This window comes from Pan troglodytes, chromosome 16 (assembly GCF_028858775.2).
Source record: "Pan troglodytes isolate AG18354 chromosome 16, NHGRI_mPanTro3-v2.0_pri, whole genome shotgun sequence".
Classification (NCBI taxonomy): domain Eukaryota; kingdom Metazoa; phylum Chordata; class Mammalia; order Primates; family Hominidae; genus Pan; species Pan troglodytes.
This window is the reverse complement of record NC_072414.2, coordinates 28,553,893-28,570,408: the sequence shown is the minus strand read 5'-3', so window position 1 is coordinate 28,570,408 and position 16,516 is coordinate 28,553,893. Positions and strand designations below refer to the sequence as shown.

The 16,516-nt window shown below is 39.2% G+C and overlaps 1 protein-coding gene and 2 pseudogenes across 17 annotated transcripts in view; all 3 read right to left on the bottom strand.

Moving 5' to 3' along the window:
* CDIN1 (CDAN1 interacting nuclease 1) overlaps nt 1–16,516 on the bottom strand; it is a 234,067-nt gene that overhangs the window by 185,114 nt on the left and 32,437 nt on the right. The window lies entirely within an intron of this gene.
* LOC134808512 (la-related protein 4-like) lies at nt 7,159–8,201 on the bottom strand (annotated as a pseudogene).
* LOC107968585 (tropomyosin alpha-3 chain-like) lies at nt 10,909–11,545 on the bottom strand (annotated as a pseudogene).

The window sequence follows — 16,516 nt, the reverse complement described above, 5'->3', positions numbered from 1 at the left end:
CAGCCTCCCAAGTAGCTGGGACTACAGGTGCCCGCCACCATACCTGGCTAATTTTTCTTTTGTATTTTTAGTAGAGACGGGGTTTCACCGTGTTAGCCAGGATGGTCTTGATCTCCTAACCTTGTGATCCACCTGCCTCGGCCCCCCAAAGTGCTGGGATTACAGGCGTGAGCCACCACACCCAGCCTAATATACTTTTTAAAACCATTTAAATATTTCCTTATTCTTTTTCTGCACAAAAATATATGTTCTGCCCCCACTAATCTTTCTTAATTTAATAGGTCACAGAAACCTCATATAAAACCCGTAAAAATGATTGGTCACTTTCACTTTGTAATTCTTATAATTTATAAAAATTGTAGGTATAACTACCACCTTTACCACTTTCTTCCCAAATAAATTCTCAGTTATATTAAAATAATGGTTATTAATAATCTCATACTTTTTCCCTGTCTTCTGCTTCTTACTCCCATCCCAACCCCCAATTACCAAGCTGATACTTTTAAGAATTTAACAAGGAAATGCAAAAACTTGCATAAAAGTACCTTCCTGAATATGTAGTTCCTTTAAACAATCTCAGTAGTACTCTCAGGAGGTCAAGCAAACTATTTGAAGCCTCAGTAGATGACATGTTTTCCTTGCTGTATTAGTTTGAAAAAACTATAGATTTTCAATCTTCTCTAAAAACACCATCATCATCATGATATGGACTATAATTATTCTACAACCACCCACTTTAACAATAAATGCTGGCAATGTTAAAACAACAAATGGAATGTCTTACAATGCATTAAGCTCTTCTCTTATTAAACACAAAATTTTAAGTCTTACCACAACCTTTTATTCTTGATTCACAATCAAATCCTTTTGTCAGTTATTCTCAGCACTTAATGTTATTCATTCCAATAAATCCAATCTTAGATGGCTACAAATGCCTTCCCTGTTTCTCTATGTGTCTTAAGAGAAACCAGAGGATGAGCAGAGATGGAGCTGTCATTAAGACTATGCACAATACAATTAGGCTTTGTTATATACTAAATTTTGCTAGAATATCCTATTTGTAACTTTTCCCCATTTCTGTTGAACTCTAATAAAGAGTAGGTGCTCAATAAATACCTACTGTCATGATGATCATGATAATGAAGATGGTAACACTGGGGGAACACTTATTAGCTACCAGGTACTGTTTCATTTAATTATCATCACTATAATAATAGTAGTGTTTTCTTAAGAAACTAAGGGAGAAAAGTGAAGTATGTTCTCCAAATTGACACAGTCAGGATGTGAATATAGGCAGTTTGGCCTTAGACTCTAGGTTCTTAATCACTGCCTCCAAATCATAAAACAAATTACTTTCAAGAACCAGTATGTCAATGTTTCACAAGATGCTTAGTTGCAAACAACTTAATCTACTCAATTGAGTTTCAACAAAAAACAAAATTTACTAAAGGTTTTAGACAGTTCGTGGAATTTACCACAGGACCAGAAAGTCGAGTTCAGAGGCCTTATAACCAAAAACAGCATTCCAACCACACCATAGGAGTGCTCCCCTCAAACGCTACAGCAACTTCCAGGACCCTGTCCAGGGTACTGAGCTGCCTGCCCCATGGCGTCAACAACTGGTTACCCCCACTGCAACACTTGCCAAAAGAATGGAGCCTGCACACAAAGCCATTTTCACCCTAAAATCCACCATTCACTACTGAAGTTCAACTTGGCAGATCTGAGTTCATCATTCGATAAAGTTAACATGCAACTACTGGCTGTAAATAAATATAATTTAAAGTAAAAAATATATAAAGTTATATTGACAGTATGTTTAAAATTACAGTCTCAAGTAAGAATATGCTCAAGATCTAAAAGAGAAAGCACAATTGTTTTAAAAAAAGTATGGATTTGGGTTTATAGGTGATTTCTTCATCCTTTTTTTTCTGGTTTTAATGTTATTTACATAAGAAATAAAAATTCAGCAGGAAAAACATACATTTCCCTTGGCATATATACAACATCCTAAAAATGTGACTGAGTTTCACTATGTGCCCAAAATAACACAACCCAATCAAAAAATACAAAATTCACATCCTGTGAAAGCCCCCAAAAGCTGCAAAAGCCCTAAAAAAATGCAAAATTTTATAGAACCACAGCTTACATTGCATTAGATTATGTTAGATTCTCCCCAAATTTGAATGTGTGCCCTGCACATTGGCAGCTCCATACATTTGTGTGTCTCAATATTTAGAAATGGCTGAATTTGATATAAGAAGCTTCAATTCTCTTCTCCCCATCAAAATGGCCTCCCCAGACCAGAGGAAGCCAGAAAGGCTGCCTCCCCGATACAAACACCAGCATGATTCAAGACAGGACCCACCTGGGGAAGTGCTCCCTGCCCCTTACTAGAAGGCCAGGCTCTGCCTGGTTCCTGTTAGAGCTACTTGACCTCACCCTGGGGTCTGCCCATGACTTCCAGACCAGCCCTAACCAGACCAGTGAGTAGCACTGGCCAAATACTCTGGCATCCAAGGATAAGTCCCATTTGCTGTTACCCTGGTTCCTCATGTTTCCTCAAGTCTATAACCACAGGCCCCTGAGGTGAAATACAGTCTGCTTCCCAGCTTCTCTGTGTATGAAGATCTTGTCTTTAGAAATCTAGCTAGAATTACAGTTACTCAAGAATTTGCTCATGCCAGGAACCAGTCCCCAAGGCTATCCTGACTGCTGGGCCCTGCTCCCCATGACAGAAGTCCATACAGCTGCTGTACTTCTATGAACACTGCCTCTCTCTACTCCACAATGGCATGCCAATGAGACACCTGCTTGGGTTTCCTTCCTACCACTTCTATGCCAGTTAAAGAGCAGAGAAGAGCAGATCCAACTGTCCCCACCCCTCCCTCAAGCCCGATGAGAAAAACTGGGTCACCACTAGCTTCACTCTACACGTGACAGTAAAAATGCCAGAAGACCTATTTTGCATATAAACTTTTACCATTAAAGAACATATATTGAAATCTAGTTTTAAGCATAAGCACAATGAAAAAGATCAAAAGCAGGTGACACCATGATGAAAGAAACAAACACTTTACTTTGAAAAGTTTTTCTCTTCAAGTTTTCCACACATAAAATTCTAACCACTTATAGGTAGTCATCATTTCAATGAATTGTGTCAAATGAAACAGGGAAAAGAAAGATACATTCACCATGAGGCTAATTTATGATCTCACTAAATCCAGCAGACTGAAGGATTTCATTTAGTCTATCATGAATTCTTAGACCAAAGCAATTCTATTAAAAGCCCTTGGAGGAAAAAAAAAAAAAACTGAACTTGTTGTCAGGTCAAACAACAAAAGCTTTCCCTAAATATTATAATTAAGTCAGATACTGCCCTTCACACAATTTTGAATGGCTAGCACCAAGGAAATTTGCCCATCTAAAAGGGAGGCCAACAAAATAATTTTTTTTTTGTTTTTACAGAATGTTTATTCTCTGAAATCCAATGCATTCAAAGGATGTTAACACTTAAAATGTTTATCATTTCCACCAACTGCATTATCTTAGTAAACCAAAATAAGCACTTTTATCATAGATGTAGTCAATGATTAATACATTTTTTTAAAGGACCTAAACTTCCCCCAAATTTCAGCACAGGTAGTTTCATTGTATGTTTCACCTAGTAGGTGATTTTTAAAAAATAGTGTGTAGAAATGAATAGTTTCAAACTGAGTAAATATAGTATACCATGTCATAAAACAACCAAATCAAAAGCAACTGCCACGCTAACAATAAGTCAAAGAAATAGTAATTCTGGCTTGTACAGATACGTGCAGTGTTTTCAAAGCTCTTAACAGTTAATCGCTAATACGTATCTCCAAAGCTTAACTTAGAGTTGGAAGGTGAATTTCACAGTAATGTAATTTTAACCACTATTTACATTCACTTTAATATATTACCAAGATGTTTACGCTATGTCACAATGGTGCTTTCCAGTATTCACAATTTACACGTAATTGTACACACATAATCTAACATATGGGACAGTTCTTACTATTACAAACTATCCCTTAAAAGAAAAATAAAACCCACCTTACCTAGAACTCTGAACATAGTATGACTTAAAACAGATGAACACAACATGGCTTTTAATATTTTAGCCATTTTCTAAATAACAGCATGTAAACTTGTGTATTTAGTATATGAGAGCTACAACTTGATTCACTGAGAAATTATGCATTAATTTTCTTCAACCATCTTTCTCATCTTTACTTAAAAATCTCATGACTTGCTGGTTCTGTTTCAGTGAATTCCAAACTGTATTTTTTGGGTGTGGGGGAAGAAGAGGAGGAAAGGAAGGTGATAAATACACTGTAAACAGAAATAAGTCCCCCCCCCAAAATTAAGCCTTCAAAAAAAATAATAATATTTTACTTCTACACTATTTAACACTTAAGAGTCAGTCACAATGTTTCATCTTTAACACTGACAGCAAATAAATTACTGTAAGGTCAGTCTGCCTTACCATCTTGGGACCTAAAATTCTCAATGTGTGAACAGAAGAGTAAATACTTCAATGTTCAATTCTGAAATTTAGAACAATTTATATGATTCGACTAGACTGGTCAAAGCAATGACAAATATAATTCAGTAAGTAGTTGGTTATTTTGCTTTTGGGGGTGGGCAGTCAAAGAACAGAGAATAACATATGGAGTAAGAAAAAAAATTGTTTCCCATTTTAGCAGGGGGAATCACAGGGAATTTTAAGACTCTGAAATATATTTCACCTACACACTGAGGTCCAAGATTAAAATTTCAATTTATTTTTATTTTTTTTGAGACAGAGTTTCGCTCTGTCGCCCAGGCTGGAGTGCAGTGGCGCCATCTCGGCTCACTGCAAGCTCAGCCTCCCGGTGTCACGCCATTCTCCTGCCTCAGCCTCCCGGGTAGCTGGGCCTACAGGCGCCCGCAACCACTCCCAGCTAATTTTTTGTATTTTTAGTAGAGACAGGGTTTCATCGTGTTAGCCAGGATGGTCTCGATCTCCTGACCTCATGATCCGCCCACCTTGGCCTCCCAAAGTGCTGGGATTACAGGCGAGAGCCACCGCACCCGGCCGAAATTTTCAATGTTTTTAAGAACCCCCATTCTTTCCAATGTTTTTAAGAACCCCCATTCTTTCCTTGAGTATCAAACTGATTAGTAGTCACATGTCCAAGTACAATCACAGTTTTACAACTTGTTGAAGGAAATATTAGTAAGGTCAAAAAGACAGACTCAATTTCAAACTAAAAAAAAAAAAAAAAATCTACTCAAGTTTTACATTCAGTTTTCAAATCATTTACTAACATGACAACAGATTTTGCTTCAATCGCTCTTGTACACACTCACACCCACAACAGGCACCCCAGCCACTAATCCGCTTTGCAATACAAGGCCATATAATCAGAGATGGCATTCTCCACACCAAACTTTAAATAGATTTTAAAAAGTAATTTCTAATTTTACGGAAATGCTTCTTCAAAAAATATTTCCTCTCACTCCCTCATCTCCTATACTGAAGGATGTATAATGTTGTTTTTTTTTTTTTCCTCCAAGCTAAAACTGAACCCTCAAAATTGATTCCTGGCAGCAAATCTCTGCAAATTAAAACCAAAAACAAAAATAGAAAAAATACACTTTATATGTGTGTGCGGATGGATGGATAGATAGATAGATAGATAGATAGATAGATAGATAGATAGAAATCCTCCAGCATTTATAAATCACATCAGAGATGAATTTTGGGATCCTATCACTCACAACTCCAAAATCCATAATGATTTAAGGATGTACTTTCTCCTGTTTCCTTCCTGGCTACCCTCTCCCCTCCAAAACAGTTCAATATAGCTACAGCTCAAGTTTAATGGGAAGAGAGAAGTTTTTGAATAGTTTTGTTGTTTTTTACTTTGGTGATCTGGGTGGCACATATTGCTCTTTGCCATTACGTCATGTCACTCCCTGAGGTATAGCCCTATGACTAAACTGGCATCTCTGTTCCCTGATTTTTCCAGCTGCTCCCCTAGGAATGGTATGGCCTCAGAAGCCAGAATAATCCTTACTAGCCCTTGCTTCTGGCTTCTCATTTGGTTTCTCAAGGGACTTCTAAGGAGCTTCATTGTCTTTGTTTGTGGTGGGAGACACTACATTGGAGCAAAGTTCCCATAGTGGCTACACAAGAACTGAAGATGGCTCTTTAGGGGGCTTCTGGCACACTTCAGCATAACTTAACTTTCAGGGTTCCTGTAGAGTCACGGTGTAGCTACATTTATGTTACTATTACATGGTGAGGCAGTACTTGCCCTCCATGGCTTTGTAGTACTTGGAGGAGAAACTGGTATAGTCGTCTGGTTGAGACCATCCTTCTGAACAGAGGAATCCTCTATTAGATCCTTTTTTTTTTTTTTGGCTGAGTTGTGCTTAATGCAGTAGGCTCAGCTGCACATGGAGAACTGGTACTCATACTGAGTTGCTGGGCAGAAGTGCATTCTGTCTGCTCATCTGCAGGCACTGGGCAACTAACTCTCAACACTTCATTATCCTTTTCTTTGTAGACACCTTTAACAACATCAGACATCCTATTCTCCAAAATGAGTTTATCTGGGATTCTTGATGAACTTCCAGGTAAAGGTGGAAAATTTGAGGCTAGTAAGTCAAACTTTGGTGTTGGAGGCTTTGATTCAGCTGTTGAAGGATGAGGTCTTGAGATTGACATCTTGTCGTCATCTTCGACCTCTGAAAAGAGTTCTCCTGCCCCTACCATAGTCCCCATTTTGTTCCATCTGCAAAGTGGAAGTCTCCTTTTGAAGTTAAGTTTGCTCCTAATCCCCAGTTACTGTAGGATTATGCTTTCAGTTGAAAAATTTTTTGAACTAGATCTGTTCAATTGTCCATCCCCCAATGATACAGAGTCCTCTGTTGAGTGTTCTGAACCACTGGATGACCTAAAATGAGGCTTCAGGTTTTTTTTTTTAGAATGGTCGACCCGTATTCATAGCAGTAGCATGTCTTTTATAAGATCCTGGTGAATTAATGCCGTTCACAAAACTACCATTGGGAAAGTGGGCCAGTGGTGTTTCAAAGTAAGGTGTAGGATTTGGAGACCAAGACTGAGGAATAATACTATACACCGAGAACTGCTGGTGAGGATTATATACAGGCTGCACAAAGACTGGGGAGGCATACTGTGCTTGAGTCTGAATGGGCTAACTATAGATACTAGAATCCATTAATTAGTAACAATTCTTAGCAAAAAATGTATTGATGGCTTTTATCCTTGCCATAATTGGCTTGCCCTGAAATGTTTTAACTTCTTCTCTTAAGGATTTAAAAGCCTTTTGTGCATCTGTGTCTGACTGGAAAGTGATATACCAGCTGCTACTGTGTGCAAACTCACAACTTATCACTTTGGGGCAGTTTTCAATTTGAACAAAGCTTTCACTTCCTCTATTGGTGTTGTTTCAGGAATCTCTCTAAGAATCACAATACAACGCTTATGACTTGGCTCTCTTTTTTACCCTTCTCATCAATTTGTACCATGGGAGAAGAACTTAACACTTCAAGAATTACATCAGGGTCTGTGGTCAACTTTTTTATTTCTTCCATGTTAACAACTGTCCAAATTGGGATGAACTGATCACTATCCATTTGAGAGATCAAGTAAAGATCCTTTGACAAATTTTCTCGTGAAAACCAGAATTCTAATTGTTTCTTTAGACATTCTTTTAGGTCTTCTGTAGAAATTGCTGAATTGCTTTCTCCAGAAACATCATATATTTGGTAACTCAGATCTTCTGGTCCTAAAATCATCCCATCAGTTGATTCTTCAATGCCTGTAGTATTTCTTGTGGTTTCACAAGACAAAGAACACATTACTTCATATTCTTTACATATATCTTCTGAGAGCTCTGCATTAACCTCAGGATGAGCACCCGATGTGGCTGCTGTTTCATGCCAAGAGCTTTCAGTTCTATGAGTTACTGGGGTGGCATCAGTATTCCCAGGAGCAATTTCTTGCCATACTTTGGCATTAGGATTTAAACCAGTTCCTTTAGATGTTACCTGCTCCACGAAAAACAACATGTCGTCCTCTGCTCGGCCCAATCGTTCCCACAGCTGCAACTCTAACTGGCTCACAGGCCCGTGCCCCAACAGAATAAATTTTTTAAATAAGTTTTTGTTCTGAAATATTAAAAGGTATAATACTTTTACAATTTTACTTGCATTATATTCTTTTTTTTTTTGACACTAAGTCTTGCTCTGTCACCCAAGCTGGAGTGCAGTAGCACAATCTCGGCTCACTGCAACCTCTGCCTCCCAGGTTCAAGCGAGTCTCCTGCCTCAGCCTCCTGAGTAGCTGGAATTACAGGCATGCGCCACTATGCCTGGCTAATTTTTGTATCTTTAGTAGAAACGGGGTTTCACCATATTGGTCACCATATTGGTCAGGCTGGTCTCGAACTCCTGACCTTGTGATCCGCACACCTCAGCATCCCAAAGTGTTAGGATTATAGGTGTGAGCCACTGCGCCCAGCCTTGCATTATATTCTTGGAACAATACTGGAATTTGCACAAGGCTGATATTACTCTATGCAGACTAGAAAATGTAGGCTTATCCCAGCACTTTGGGAAGCCAAGGCGGGTGGATCACCTGAGGTCAGGAGTTTGAGACCAGCCTGACCAACATGGAGAAACTCCGTCTCTACTAAAAATACAAAATTAGCCGGGTGTAGTGGCTCATGCTTGTAATCCCAGCTACTTGGGAGGCTGAGGCAGGGGAATCGCTTGAACCCGGGAGGTGGGGGTTGCAGTGAGCAGAGATCGTGCCATTGCACTCCAGCCTGGGCAACAAGAGCGAAAGTCTGTCTCAAAAAAAAAAAAAATGAAAGAAAAAGAAAAATGTAGGCTTAGAAAAAAATTACCAAAACATACACAGAAGCATCCAGTTCTTAAAGGATAGAGCCTCTAAAAACTTAACATGACACCTCCAAATCCCTGAGACCCAAAGCCTCCAGTTCACCTGTCCACCATGTATATGATGTGCCTTCAGCCTGGTGGTTAAGAGATTAGTTGTGAATTCCAGATAATGAGAAGAAGGAAGAGGCTACATCATGCCACTTATGTTTTTCTGTACACACATCCATTTTCCCCCATCGATGCTCTTGCTATATTCTCCCACTGGTCCAATGTTAGACTGAATTGAAACACTGTGAAGGCAAATGTTCTTCAGAATTGCTTTTAGAATAAAAATATGAAGGAGGATACCTGGGAATTTCCAAAATGACTACATCAAACCTGAATTGTAACAGAATTCTGACAATTATATAATGCCCCAAAAGAAGAAAACCAGAGGAAAAGCAACATGTAACTTCAAACCAAAAAACAAGAAATTGAGAAGGACTGTGTTTTTAAAAAACTAAATTTTAAGCATTCACAAATGTAGGTAGAAGAATCTTTCATTGGTTGTTGCGGGACTCGCACTGCTGTTTCAGGGGCTCTCAATAGAATTGCTTTGGGCTAGGAGTTCATGAAACCCTTCAGATTTCTGGATTTAGTGAGCCCATAGATAAGTCTCATGTTGAACTTTAATTATTTTTTGGACCACACTTCATTGTGCAGATTAATTTTAATTGAAGTATTCTTCTCTTCATTTGCTTTTCCATTAAACTGAGTTCTTTTTATTATTATTATTTTCATTTTTGGAGGGACTGGTTCTTTATTTCAAAAAGACACTTGTCAATATTCAGTATCAAAACAGTTGCACTATTGATTTCTCTTTCTCCCAATCGGCCCCAAAGAGACCACATCAAAGGAGAGTACATTTTAAGCCAATAAGCTGCAGGATGTACACCTAACAGACCTCCTAGAAACCTTACCAGAAAATGGGCACTGGGTAGGGAAAGAAACTTTAAAAGATCAACAAACTGCCAGCCCACGGACTGCAGAGGCTGTCACAGCCAGATGGGGTGGCCAGGGTGCCACAAACCCAAAGAAGCAAAGTTTCAAAATAATATAAAATTTAAAAAGTTTTGTACGTAAGCTATTCAAGATTTCTCCAGCACTGACTGATACAAAGCACAATGAGATGGCACTTCTAGAGACAGCAGCTTCAAACCCAGAAAAGGGTAATGAGATGAGTTTCACACGGCTAAATCAGTGGCAAAAACACAATCTTCTTTCTTTCTTTCAAGGAGGCAGGAAAGCAATTAAATGGTTACCTCAACATAAGGGGGGACATGATCCATTCTGTAAGCAGTTGGGAGGGGGTAGAGATGGGACAAAAATTTTGTCTCAGAGGTCTTACCATCTTAATTTGGTGACTTCTAATGAAAAAATAAAATAGAAATAACATTATCCAAAGATATATTAAAGCTGAAAACTTGAACAGCACATTTTTTGTTTTTGTTGTTGTTTGGCTAACTCCTCCTGGAATCACCTTTCTGGTTTAGCTAGTACTTTGTAGCCAGCAATGAGGCTTCCCATAGTACAGTCTTTCCCTGGGCTCTGTTTGGCTCTCAGTAAGGCAGGCCTATACCTTTTCCTCTCCTCTATGGAGAGGGGAATATGCATTAAGGTGAAAAGTCACCTTCCAAAAGTGAGAAAGGGATTAGATTGCTGCTTCAGGGCTGTGGAATTATTTGGAATGTTTGACAAATGGTTGCTACAAAACAACAAAAAAGGTAATTACAAAATGTGTACATCATAACATGCTTTTTAAAGACACTATGCATTGTGCTCACATTCCCTTAAATGTTGTTTCCAAAGGTGCTCAGCCTCTAGCCCAGCTGGAATCTCTGGGAAGAGGCAGAGACAGTTTGGCAAAAAAGCCACAGGGGAGAAGGGGGTGGCGAAAGGAGAAAGCAGCCTTCCAGTTAAAGATCTGCCCTCAGTTAAAGGTCAGCTTCGGGCAGGCTGGCCTTAGGTGGAGTCAGGGTCAGAGGGAGGAGCAGCAGCAGGGTAGGAATGGGGCATTCTATAGCTCATTCAGGTCAGCAGAGTCTGGTCCAGCAACCTCTGTGTACAGAATACTCCTCTTTGGTGCATTTCAGTTTATCTTCCAAGTCATTTCCAGCTTGGCTACCGATCTCTCAGCAAACTCAGCACAGGTCTCTCCTTGAGTTTATCAGTAGAATCTTGATCTCTTCCTCATATTTGTCTTCTTTTTGAGAGTAGTTTTCTTCAGCAGCACTCAGACACTTCAGGTTCTGGTCCATCAGTCTGATCTGCTCATCCATCTCTCGGCAACGGGGCTCTGCCAGCTCAGCTCATTCTCTGTGCGTTCCAAGTCTCCTTCAATGATCACCCACTTACAAGCCACCTCTTCATACTTCCTATCTGCCTCTTCTGCAATGTGCTTAGCTTCTTTGGGTTGGATTTCCTGGAGTTCTCTCTTTTCTTCATCTTTTAAGGCCCGGTTTTCAAAAACCTTCATACCTATCTCACTCTCATCAGCAGCTTTTTCCGCTTCTTCTAGCTTTTGCAGGGCAGTAGCCAGGCGCTCCTGAGCACGGTCCAGCTCCTCTTCAACCAGCTTGATCCTACGGTTCAAGGAGGCCACCTCAGCCTCAGCCTGTTCCCGGGCCCGCCTTTCTCCCTCAACTTCTTGCCGGAGGCGCTCAGCTCGCTCCTCTGCATCATCTGCCTGCTGCTGCACAACCTGGATCTTGCGCTTCACCGGTGCCCACCTAGCTACTGCTCACGCTCCGCTTCCTGCCTCCTCCACTCAGCGTTGCAGCCTCCTCTCCAAAACTGAGTTCTTAAGACAGGGAATCCTTTTTTTATCTTTACATCTTTTTAACTTTACATCATCAATATTTAGCACAGTGACTTGCACCTATTAGCCTTCCAAGTGATGACTTAGTGAAGAATGACCCTCCTCCTCTCATTCCCTAACATCCACACCCGCATACCAAACACACACATCCATTTTAAGGGAAAATGTAAAAACATTGCAACTCACAGACACAGCAAATGAACATGCATTGAGACAACATGTGAACACATAACAGAGATGCCATTGCTAAAGGAGACGTTTTGCTTGCAAACACCGTGGTGCCTAACAATTAGTGATTTTAAGCTTCACAAGAATAAGAGAGTGTGTGCTCCTAATTAAGTCTTAGAAATTTTGACTATATCAAATACAGAACAAAAACCTAGTATGTTTTGGCCTCTGCTTTCATTTTGATAATGGCTACAATATCACAAAATTCAAGCAAGCAACTGTTACCTTTTTAAGAGATATCAGCAAATATGAGATTGATGGAAATGTTTTCTTAGGGAAAAGATGTTTATGTCCAGACTAAAAATAATGATGCCTGAAAAGAGCACTGTGACCTGTTGATTATATAATCAGTAACCGCTCCCTAACCCAACTCTCTATCTTTACAACATCCAAGAAGATAATGCAGACTAGTCATTGCAGGAAATCTGTAAAAGCCATATACAAGTCCTGACATAGTCAGACCAAATCCAGAACCAGGGAAGTAAAGACGCTCAGCATCATAACATGCCAAGCTTACTAAAAGGCTACATGAGTCACCAGCAATCAGTAAGGCACACACTTTAAAATGGCTCTGAATATGGTGACAAACTTGGTCTCATGCAGCCTCATTCTGATCTCATATCCTAGGAATCCAATCTGATAAAACCCAGCCCATCTATCTCTAATAGATGGGGTGAGGTTCGGTTACGAGGGATAGAAAATACAATCCCAAATAACTGTGGATTATACAGTACAGAAATGTTTGTCTTTCCCAGTAAGATTTGTCTCTTCCACCACAGCAATTTTGCTCCAGGAAGTCCTTGGGACCCAGGCTCCTGTCAGCTCACCATTCTATCAGCCCACAGTCAAGACTGTGGCATGTGCATTCCAGACAGCAAGACTGAGAAAGGATCCTGAAGAAGAGAGACAAGGGCTGTCTCTTAGGGAAGGCTCCACATAAAACTAAGCTGCCACATGAAACTTACGCTTACTCTGCAATAGCCAGAACTCAGTCCCATGGCCATGAAAGATACAAGGACGCCTCTGTTCTTGGAAGTCATGTTCTGGTCAAAACTGGAGGATTCTATCACATTAGAAGAATGAGAAAACAGACACCTGGGGAAAACTACATTTTCTATCATGGGAACAGCACTCTATCCAAGTGAACTCAACAATCATAAATGAAGCTACTATAATTCTGAACAATGTACCATGGCTAAAAGTTGTCTTCATTCACTTTACTTACTCAATAAATTTAAGCCATTTTAAATTCCTACTATATGTTATTCCTTTAAGAGTTATCTCTAATAATTATGAACTTCATTTCACAAACACCATTGGTGAGTAACAGAGTGTAGGGCTAGAGATACCACCAAAAAAACAACTTGATATTCATTTGATAAAAGGCAAATGCCTTGCTGATGTTTTTAGTTCAAGACACAATCGATTCCGTTTAGTAAAATATTTACCAACTTTAGGAATAAAGTATTCGATTCCCAAAACACAAACTTTCTTTCTCCTATTCTCTTTCAAGATAATGATAATACTAAGAAAATTTTAAAAGCAGCTGATTTTATGAGGTACGGACATTTCACTTCATTTCATTTCAAAAGAGATGCAGGTATACCTAGATTCACCCAACCAACCCATGATAATTTTGTATAAGTTTCCTTCTCAGTCTCTCTTCATTTCATTAAACCCACCAAGGTACATTAAATAGCTACACATTTGGAAGCCTCTTCAAATAGGTGGTTAGTTCGCTTATTCAGAATTTCAACAAATATTTATCAAGCACCTGTTTGTTGACAATTTCCATGTGCTGGAGAGTGGACTCTCAAAAGAGTATGTGGCACAGGACTCAGCCTCCCCAAGACTTTTATATTCAAAAGGCATTGCTTCTGGTAAGTAGAAAACACAGTTATTCTCAGAACTAAAGGACTCCCTACTGTCTATCTGAGTATTGTCAATAGCTACCCAGTTCAGTCAGAACCAGATTCTCCAACTGTACCTAAACAAATTGCCAAGAAGTGCTAAGGCCTCCCCCAAAAAAGCCTGTTATAATAAGTTCTTTCAAATAACTTGTTAAAAAGGATCTTACTACAGAATGTTATGCAGATAATTTGGGTAACATAACGCTAAGAGAATGAGTCAGAAGCATCATCACTCTTGTCACCTTGACCCTGAATTTGGTCTAAAACTTCTATACATTTTTAGTGGCATGTGAGAACAGATGCTATAACACCTGAAAATGGCAACACTTAAAATTCCTAGTAGCACAAAACCATTACTCTTCCCACTGGACCCCTTGAACTTTAATAATGTCTGACCTGGCTGGCCAATAAGTTCTAAAAGCAGACAGAAGCAAATTGCCAATATTAAATATTGCTGGAATGATTTGTCATTTAGAAAGATGTTACAGGTTCTCTTAAAAACAGGTCACCAATTCTGTGGACACTTAATTTTCTTAAGGCAGTAGCCATTGCAGAGGGCAGGTATCCACCTTTGTTTATGCAAATAGAATCTAGCTGAGAACTAGATTCATATATTCTTATTATCGCTTACACATAAAGCAAACAAAAATACACACCCACATACACACTCACACGCAGTTATATACAAACCCATCCAAATAAAAGATAAAGTGTGGCAAAAGAAGTGGATGTGAAAGAAAGCTATTCTTTTTTCCCAAGATAAATGGCACAAAAGCCAACATCTCATTAACTATCCAAAGAAGATGATATACTACACAACTACGTCTAGATAATCATACATTAATAATTTTCACATTACACAACTGAAAAGATTTATAAAGGCACAATTTAAGAATCTACCTTGCTTAAGTCACTTAAAAGAAGCAAAGTGACAAGATGAACAAGCAATTAGGTACTTCTCTACAACACCACAATTCGAAGTGACTTCCTACATGCCCCTTGCTTTAGTCAAATATCATTTCAACATGCAATTATCCCTGTGCTTTGATGCAGCTGTCATCTGTTTTGTTTTTAATGCAAATACCTACTTACTGATTAAATATTTCCTATATTATAGTTTGTGAACCCTTTCTCGTATTTTGCTGATAAACTACTTTAGCAAGATAGCCAGTCTTTGAGACTTCTGAGATAATATTCAGCCAGAGGAGCTCCTAAGGTACATGCCCTACTTTGATATGTCAGAGAGCTAAAGCATGTGGTCACACAGAGAGCTGTACAAGGGAGAAGCTCTCATCTTTTCTCTCTCAGACTGTAGAAAGTTTCCTTTTCACAGCTTTACTAAAACACCAGCCTCCAGATTGGCAGGGCATTATCCTGGCACTACATCCTTCTTAAAAGCTTAACACATCCTGTGTGAAAAACAGGAGCTCTTTCTATCCACATGGACAAACTGGAGCTCCAAGACAGTAAGTGACTTGCCCAGGGCCATGCTCTTAGCACTGCAGCAAAACTGGCTTTGGAAGCCAGACCTCCTACCTGGTCTGGATCCCCAGGCCAGTATCTTCTGGCCCAGGAAAGGTGATGGTCTCTTCCCAGCATTCAGCTAAAGAAATACATTTCATAAACCATACCTGGTTAATCACTTTGTAAAAGCAATAGAACTGAGTTTAAGTTTTTTCTCAAACTCCTGGCTTCAAGCGATCCTCCTGTCTCGGTCTCCCCTTTAAAGTGCTGGGATTACAGGTGTGAGCCACCACACCCGGCCCTTTAAGTTTTTTCATTTTAAGTTGATAGATCCCTGATTCTTTACAATTATAGCTATTTTTTAAGTAATATTTTTACTGGTTTATACAAGTTTTTATTTTTAGCACTTTACTAACATCACTCCTATCAAATTGTCAACTTAGATGATATGATCAAGATATAATAGGCCAGGTGCGGTGGCTCACACCTATAATCCCAAAACTTTGGGAGTCCAAAGTAGGAGGATCCCTTGAGAACAGGAGTTTATGACCAGCCTGGATAACAAAGGGAGACCCCCATCCGTAAAAATAATTTTAAAAACTAGGCCAGGCATAGTGGTTGCACACTTGTGGTCCCAGGCTACTCAGGAGGCTGAGGCAGAAGCATCACCTGAGCGTGTGAGGTTGAGGTTGCAGTGAGCCATGATCATGTCACTGCACTCCAGCCTAGGCGACAGAGCCCAAGACTCTGACTTAAAAAAATATCTGTCTATCTATCTATCTATCTATCTATCTATCTATCTATCTACACACATACATACACACACACAGATATTTGTGTAAAACTTTAAATATATATATTTGTGTATAACTTTAAAAGGCAAAGCGAAAAGGGAAAAAATTAAAAGCATGCCTAACTTTTAAAGTTATATTCAGGAGATTCAGGAGATTGCTTGCCAAGTTTTTTTTTAATTTAACATATTGTTTAAAGAAAAACAGCTTTTACTAAAATAGTGTATTGAACAATAAGAACTTCACTAAAGAGTGATAAAATTTTCCTCATAGAAAGGTTACAGATATCTCTATATTGATCTTCTGTACCTTCCTTCTGGAAGTAA